Genomic DNA, 9536 nt, shown 5'->3' on the forward strand with positions numbered 1-9536 from the left:
GTCACTGCTATATTTTCCAATAAATAATAATACCTATTCTATAATCTTTAGAGTTATGTTTAAATAATGAATAAAATAATGCCTTATGCTGGCCACAGACGGAAAACAAATGCAAACAATCGGTTGAAACTCATTTCGCCACACACGTGTGGATTTGTTGATGATTTAAGTTTCACGCTGTTCGTTGCTGAGTGAACATGGAAGCAGAAAAAAATGATTGTCATGTATGGTATTTATTTGCGCTTGGAAAGAAGGAGTAGAGGAAGATTTTTTTTACACTTTCTGTTTAGCGTTTAGTGTCTACTTTTCTTTTTGTCTTTTTTAATAAAATTATCATGGCAAAAATTTTACATTTCTGTCTTTATATTCATAGCTCTTATTTTTCACAATGATGGCTAGCTTTTGAACAAATCTTTGAGTTCCTCAATAAATAATTTATTTATTTATTAGAAATATATATTGTATTACTCATAATTATATAAACGGTGATCAATTTAGAGGTATCGGATTTTAAATTGAAATAAAAAAACGAAAATTCAAATTGATCGGAAAATGTTTACTATTTTTGTGTAGAACCATTCATGATATTTATTTTTCAAAGTTAATCCCTTTCAAATGTTGGCCGCCACTGTGCCGTAATTCGGCCATCAATAAGCCCCGATTTTGAATTACTCGCTGGAGGATTTCGGTCGACATCTCGTGAATAACTTTAGTAATGTTAGCTTTCAATGCCTTTATTGCCTTTATCGAAGCTGGTTCATCCACAAAGCATTTAGACTTTACATATCCCCACAAATAAAAGTCCAAAGGTGTGACATCATACGATCTTGGCGGGGAATCCACCGGCTGTATGACAGGTAGCTGCGTCTACTACGAACCAAATGTTGTGGAGATCACGGGCTTCAATTTCCGGTATCCGGCATCAAAAAGTCGTTTATCATGGTGCGATAATATTCGCTATTCGGTGTTACATTTGCGCCAACCTCGTCTTTGAAGAAATATGGGCCAATAGGCCGCACCAAACGTTAGTTTTCAATGGATGTAATGGCTGTTCTTGAATGGCTACGGTCTGCCCTTCAGTCCACATACATCAATTTTGCTTATAAGACTTAGCCATTGAGCCAAGAATGAGCCTAATCGCTGAGCCCCATAAGTTGGCCTGCATGCGCGATGAACACTTTTCACAGCGCCTCGATTTTCGTAATATAATTCGTACGATTTGTAAACGTTGTTGAGGCGTAAGTCGTTCCATGATGAAATGTCAATGAATACTCAATAAAAGTATGTATTTAGTTTGACTGTAGTCACGCGTGATCTGTCAAACAAACCCTATTGGAAAAATAACCTCCAATCTGATCACCCTTTATAAGTATAATTACTTATTGTACATATTACATTATGAATAATTATATTTATTACAATACCTTTTGAAAGGTACTAGTAGATAAAACTATCGGCCTGCCTCAACAAATGTTTTGCTTAATGTTGCCGTTTGTCCGTTCATGTACAGATTTCAACATTTCAAAAGAAATGAAAAAAATCGTCAACTTCGACATGCAGCCGATTGCAAGTTGATAATTTTTTTTGTCAATTTCCAACAAGTTTGCCAACTGCGGCACACACGCATCAGTCAACTGATTGTTTGAATTGGTTTTCCGTTTGTGGCCTGCATTATTACACACCCTCAGATGTCTACATATATAGATTTACATAAACAAGACATACATACTTTTGTTTTGAAAATGATACTTGTTGAGCATTTACATAAATAAATTTTATAATGTAAATACATACAGTGGCTCAATAAAGAACTCGGACATAGCATGCAGCTTCAAATTCAAAATTTTTGTGAGAAATGCAAGTTAAATATTTTTTTTTATATTTTTCTATTGGATATTCAAATAGGATTTTAAAAATAGTAATAATAATTTACAAATTCATTTCCTACTTGCTATAAAAACTTATCATGCAGCCTTCGCAAAATTGGTGTCAAAAAAGAAGTCGGACATTTGGCATTATTGCGATTAGTTGGCACTTTAAAACGGGGAATCCCACAATTAAATTGCTCTCTGTAGAATAGTGCAAAGAAAGAAGCAAACGTAATAAACTAAAATAAAATTTAGGTCGTGTTTTGTTGAATAAAAGTCCAAATTATAAACAGGGGTAGACACCGGGACAAAGCTCAATTGAAGTCAGAAATTTAATTATTATTCACATGAAAAGGGTTAAAACCGTTCGGGGAAATCTCAGAAATAGTGGATAGATCCTGTTCGACAGTATACGGCGTGATAAAATGTTTCAAAGAAGCCAAATCCGTGGGAAATGAGAAGAAATGGGGGCGACCAAAACTGTTTTCGGATGTACATAGATGAACGGTGGTTAGTGCAACAAATTATGAAAAATCCAAATTTGAGCGCTCCCAATATTAACTGCGACCCCGAAAGTATACGTATAGTGTTGCGAGAGAATTATTATAATGGAAGAATTGCACGAAAAAAAACTTTCATACGCGAGATTAATCGACACAAGAGAATAAAATTCGCAAAGCGTCGGATAAGGATTTCGAGTTCTGGAAGCACGTTTTATTTGCAGTTGAAAGCAAGGTTGACATATTTAGGTCAGATGGACAATTATATGTATCGAGAAGACCTAATAAAGAGTTGTTGGACAAAAACTTACGTCCGACAGTTAAACATGAGGGTGGGTCGGTAATAGTGTGGTGTGGTATCTCCGCTGGTGGTACTGCGCTTCATTAACGGCAATATGGACCACAAACAATACCTAACAATTATGAAAGAAAATTTGGTCCAAAGGGCTGACAAATTGGGAATTAAGGAAAATTTCCAGTACTATCATGACAACGATCCCAAGCATTAGGCACCTGATGTACGTCTGTAGATTATGTACAACTGCCATAAATTACTTGAAACACCTCCACAATCTCACGACATCAATGTTAATGAACATCTGGGGCTCATTTGGAAAACTAACTGAAAAAGCTTGTTATTAGAAGCAAGAAAGGCCTAGAATGTGCTATTAAAGAAGAGTGGGGGAAAATAGATCCTTTAACTCTTTCCGTCTCGGTGGTTAGCGTTGCTAACCACCTATTTTTTATTTTTTTTACGACGGTTGGCGACACTTATGTTTTTAATTTTGCACGAATATTGATTATTGCTTCCTTTTAAGTGAAGAGGGCGCTAATAGCTAGAAATACACCCACCACGTGTTGAGAAAATTTAAAGTAAAAATCCGTGGCCGCGCGTTTTTGTGAAAGCTAGAAGTACAAACTCATAATAAATTCAATAACGCAATTTATGGTTTGATTTTTGTGCAAATTTAGTTCTTGTGGTGTGTTTGATACAGTGTAGTTGCTTTCTCGCTTAAATTTCGATTATTTTACGAATATTTTTTATAATCAGTGGTGGTTAGCAACAATAACCACCGTGACGTTCCTAGAATTTGCTTTTTTATACGGTCACTACTAGTGGGACTTTCTTTGGTATTTACAATATTTTAGGCAATTATTTCAATAATGCAACGATCATTGACGCAAAGGGAAATTGAAGAATGTGTGTATTAAGATTTACCTTCAGGACCTGAAAGTGAAGCCAGTTCCGATGAGGATGAAAATCTAGACACGCCTGAGTGGCCAGTGTCAAAATCGATATTGGATGTGTGTGGGACAGATGTACAGAATATCCATGAAGAGCTATTCGACGACGAGGATGACATACCATTATCAAACTTTGTAAGTCAGAATAATATTGTTAGCTCTACGACCTTGCAGCCTCCTAAATGGAAAAGGACCTTCTCTATCGATATACCTGGCAAGTTTGTTGAGAGTGTGGGCTTAGCTGATCATATAATCAGCTTGGAAGATGTAACACCACTCCGATTGTTTCGCATGTTTTGGGCAGAGGACTTGGTTGAGGTCATAAGCATTCAAACTAACCTATATGCAACACAAGAAGGTAAACCTTTTTCTCCTACCAGTCCTTCTGAAATACAAACTTTCTTGGCCATAAATATGGTGATGGGTATAAAAAAGCTTCCGAGTTACTGTTCCTTTGCTCCTGATTTACGTGACTCCTACATTTCCTCTTGTATGCCCCTAAATCGCTTCAGCTGGCTTCTTGGATGCTTGCATCTGAATGACAATAATCTCATGCCTGCTAGAACGCATCCAGACTATGATAAGTTATATAAAGTCCGTCCTATGCTTGAAATTCTTCGCCGCAACTTCAGAAATAATTATAAACCATCCGAATGTGTCGCGATCGATGTAAGCGTGATAAAATTTAAAGGTCGCTGTTCTCTGAAGCAGTACATGCCGAAAAAACCTATCAAGCGGGGTTACAAGGTTTGGATGAAATGTGCTCAGTCGGGATACTGTTTGGATTTTGATATATATGTAGGTAAAAAATGTACTGGATCGATTGCCCTCTGGCTGTAAAGAAATACAACAGCAATATGAACTTCGTTGATAAAGTGGTGGCACCGAATTTTTTTTCATTTCTTGGATTGCTGCGTTATCAATAGCTATATAGCTTACAAAGATCTTCTGATTAACAGAGCTCATTTGGATGAGTTGACATTGAACGACTTTCGCCGCTCAATTTATCAGGGGCTGTTGGCACCTTGCTACGTAAACAAGCGAGCTCCAGGAAGTTCCGCGATCAGCAATGGATCAAGCCCAAGATCTCCTGTACCAGTTCCTATAAAACGGTATAAGCCTAGCGTGCCTGCTGAAATCCGCCATGAGAGTAATCGACACCAACCGCTTAGAGGCACACCTAGAAGATGCGCCTTTTGATGATGCCGAACATGCCACGTCCCACTTTGCCTCCGAAAAGGAAAGACATGTTTTTCAGACTTTCACAAGAAATAATTATTTGTAAATTTATTACCAAATTCTGTATTGTCTTTTTTTTTTAAATAAATAAAAAAGTGCAGTAATTGAGTGCATTAGTTTTAATAAATTTTTGTACCCTTCAGTCATGGTGGTTACTTGTTTCTCAAAAACCTAACGGTAAACATTTTTTTTTTTTGCATTCGTGTGTTACTTGTATTTCATATTCACCAATTAACAAAAAAAAAATAAATTTTTAATGTCGCAGTAAAGAGCGTGACGGAAAAAGTTAACATGCAAGAAGCTGATCGAATCCATACCAAGAAAACTGAATGCTGTGAGAAAAAATAAAGGCTTGCCGACTAAATATTAATTTCATTGTTTTTTTCCAAATATTATTTGCCTAACTCTACATTATATAAATGTCCGAGTATCTTTTTTGTCACGTATTTTGTTAAGTTTTGTGTTTGTATTTTGTATGTGCGAATGAGTTGAGATTTGTTTATGTTTTTTGTATTTTAATATATACGTTTTGATTTAAAACCATATCACTTGGGTGTCCGAGTTCTTTATTGAGCCACTGTATGTCTGTACATTTTTCTTTCGTTGAAAATGTCTCTGCTGTATAAATTGAAACTGGAGGTAAAATAGAAAAGTGATAGGTGATATGAAAACTTTTATATTCATGTACATACATACATACGAGTATATATATGTATGTATGTGGCCACACGATACGAATGAATGCCTTTCAATTATCACTTAAGTCGCTAAATGGTATACATCAATTTGCAGTTCAAGTGTAAAAAGATTATAATTCACACGTTTAATTACTAATAGCTTTGTACCATTTTAGAATAGTAACAAGAGATTGTAGTATTGAATGAAGACAGTTTTGCCACAACCTCGGGAATGGATTACGGAATACGGTGAAAGAACGTTAATTATTATTATTGACTTTTATTTTCATAGAAAAATCATCAATAACTCTTTTGAATATAATGGTGATAAAAAGAAATTAGAGTAAGGGACGGCATGGTTTTATTAATACGGCTGTCAGAATGAGTCCGTTCCGTACGTTGCGGCAACGCATTTAACTGAAATGACGTTTAAAATGTTCAAAGAAAGTATTGCCGCATGTAACCAAAAAACAGATGTTCATGTTGTCAAAGCAAATATTATATTTCGTAAAAGCTTCTTTGTGCCGGTTGTATTTCATTGCAGTTCCAGCGTATGCATTAACGCATTTAACTAGTCCCATCCCCATATATGTGAATATTGTTTACTTTTCTAATGCATTATTTAATCATTTAGTACATTTTTTTTCTTGTTCACTTCTCTCGGGAGCATAGGGCCTCGACAAGACTCGTCTTGCGTTGGTTTCGTAAACCTGTTTGATTTCTGACAAGGTAGGGGATTAGCCTGCCGCTACCCGTCCTAAGTAGTGGAATGCCCACCTGTCGTTGCTTAGGAGCAACGCCTTCTTACTGCATGGAGCGTCATTTGTGTTTAACATTTTTCTGCCAGAAGGATCGCACAGATGGTTGAGGACTTTGCTAAATTTGGTGTGTCTGCGCTATTGCCAGCACCGTGCTTTAAGTACGATTCGAACCCACAGCCTCTGGGATAGTAGGCTAGTGCACTTACGCTAGGCTACCGAGGCCGCTATACATTTAGTAGATAGCAGATGGCAGAAGAGGAATGCGGGTTTTTGTTAAGTCTAGTGAATTTAAAAAAATAAATGTGAAATATATATGTAGGGGAAAATGGGGAGTTGTGAGACACAGGGAGTTGTGAGACATTGTTACCTTTCGGCATTGTTCATTTGTTTGCATTCGATTTTAAGTGTCAACAAGTTTTCTCGATGCGATCTCACTTTTCAGCTAGCATTGGTCATATTTACACGCATTCGACGCGTCTCTCCAGGGAATCGTGCTACAAAAACAAAACGTAATAACTTTTTTTCTGTGTGAGTAATCGTTTTTTTTTTATTTTGCAGATTAGTATTTAGATTTACAAAAAATGGAGGCTTGGGATACCGAAAAGAGGATTTGGATAGTGCAGCGGTACAATGCTTTGCAGTCCATCATTTCCGTCCAAAGGGAATTTAGGCGGGAGTTTGGCAGCACTCCCCCGAGCAGATGGACCATTATGAGGCTGGTGAACATGTTTGCTGAATCTGGAAGCATCGCACGCAGACCGTACCATCGAGATCCCCATGTTCGGGTCGAAGCCACAATCGCGGCTGTAGCATCGTCAATTCAGGCAAATCCAAGAGTTTCGACTCGTAACTTGTCGGCGCAAATTGGAGTTAGCAGACGGTCATTGCAGCGGATAGTTCATGATGACTTAAACTTGTTTCCGTACAAAGTTCAAATCACAAGCAAATTAAACCCTCTGGATTTGCCTATTCGCCTGGAATTTTGCCAAAAAATTATTGAAATGGCCGAAGAAGACAACAACTTCATAAATTGCTTGTTTATGTCTGATGAGGCCCATTTTGATCTAAACGGCAATGTAAACAAGCAAAATTGCCGTATATGGAGTCAATCAAATCCGCAAATACTCCATGAGATGGAACTGCACCCAGAACGAGTCACAGTGTGGTGCGCAGTTTCATCAAGGTGCATTGTCGGGCCATACTTCTTCGAAGAAAACGGTGTAACAGCGACTGTAAATGGGGACCGTTATTTAAACATGTTGAAGGAGTTTTTTTATCCAGAACTGCGGCGAAGACGTATCCCTTTTAACAGCATTTGGTTCCAGCAAGATGGAGCAACTGCGCATATAGCCAGACCGGTTATGGAGGAGCTCCAACGAAAATTTAGAAATAAATTGATATCCAGAAATTCCACTTTCCGCTGGCCCCCAAGGTCACCTGACCTCACTGCACCAGATTTTTTTTTATGGGGTTATCTCAAACAAGAGGTGTATAAAGCAAAGCCAAGTAATTTGACTGAATTGAAGCAGTCCATCACAACAATATTTGAGGCGATCCCGACTTCAACCCTTCAGTGCGCAATGAACAATTTTCTCATCAGGTGTCGCATATGCGTGAATGAGCATGGAGGTCATTTACGTTCTATTATTTTCAAAACTAATTAGTTACATAAAATAAAATTGAATTATCTATACAATAAAAAAACAAAAAGTTAAATACATTGATTAGAAAAAAAGTTATTACGTTTTGTTTTTGTAGCACGATTCGTGCGCCACCCTGTACATGTTCTCACTGCGAATCATCAGATTGATGGCATTGCATTTTTTATACACTTTTTTATAACAATTGTCTTTTCTTTTTTATTTTTCATCTTAATAAAGAACTAACAACTAAAATAAGTCATTTTTATCGATTTAAACCATGGTGTCTCACAACTCCCCACATGTTTGTATTTTGTATTATATTTTATATTATTATATACAATTTTAATTGTAAGGAAAATTGTAGTTTTGTTAAATAGGCCATACCAATAGCTTCCAGTATTCATTGATTAAAGATTCCATCGTTGACATATGCAGAATATTAAGATTTTGAGTAATACGGGTCCAAAAACAAAACCCGTCTCACAACTCCCCATTCTCCCTTATAATATTTTTAAAAATAAAAAGCATTAAGTGCAGTAACTATGTATAAAGGGAACTACTGTTAGTCTGCGATGCCAATTACACCTTCATCGCTGTGGACATTGGTGCTTATGATTCCCAAAGCGATGGTGGAGTTATGTTTCGGACAGCGTTTATACAATGGACAACTAGATCTACCGAGAAAGGACGTGCTTCCCGGCACAAATAACAGCTTCTCAAACTATTTCGTTGGGGACTCTGCCGACCCATTAAAAAATATTTGACGAAACCATATCCAGGATCGTATGTGACTTTAGGCTACCGTTCTCATATTATATTATGTAACAAAAGTTGTTTCTCACATTTAGGAAATAACTTGCCAGTAGAAAGAGAAATATTCAATAAACTTCTGTCACGAGCCCGTCAGGTTCCCATAATTGCAACAAAGCTAAATTGAAAATTATAAGACCATGTTTTATCAAATTTGAAAATTGGGATATAAACATATTGAATAAAACTTCTACCAATGTTAAAATAAAATTGTACGATAAAATTATCTTACCTAATCTTATAACAAAAATGAAAGACACTAGTAACACGAGGAGTGTTCAAAAATTATCGCGAATTTTGTGTTTTTTCAAAAATTATTTCTTTATTCATTAATATCTATTTTGTCCCCTCTAAAGTAATCCCCACGAGACATTATGCAATTGCGCCAACGTTTTTTCCAATCTTCGAAGCACGCCAAAAAATCATTTTTTTTTATCTTGTTCAGCTCCTCCTTCGATGCCGTCTTTAACTCGGCAATCGTAGCGTAGCGTCGTCATTTCATGGGCCTCTTTTGTTTCGGGAGCAAGAAAAAGTCACAGGGTCAGATCTGGGGAATACGGTGGCTGTGGCATCATTAGTGTGTTGTTTTTGGCCAAAATGTCGCGCACAAGCAACGTAGTAAGCAGGGGCGTTATCGTGATGCAAGAGCCAATTTATTTTCTACTTCAAATCCGGGCATTTCTGACGGATTGCTTCGCGCAAATTGCGCATAAATTGCAGGTAATATTCTTTATTGACCGTTTTACCCTGTGGCAATAACTCATGATGCACAACGCCCCTGTAATCGAAGAAA

The sequence above is a fragment of the Anastrepha obliqua genome, chromosome 2, assembly GCF_027943255.1.
Source record: "Anastrepha obliqua isolate idAnaObli1 chromosome 2, idAnaObli1_1.0, whole genome shotgun sequence".
Lineage (NCBI taxonomy): Eukaryota > Metazoa > Arthropoda > Insecta > Diptera > Tephritidae > Anastrepha > Anastrepha obliqua.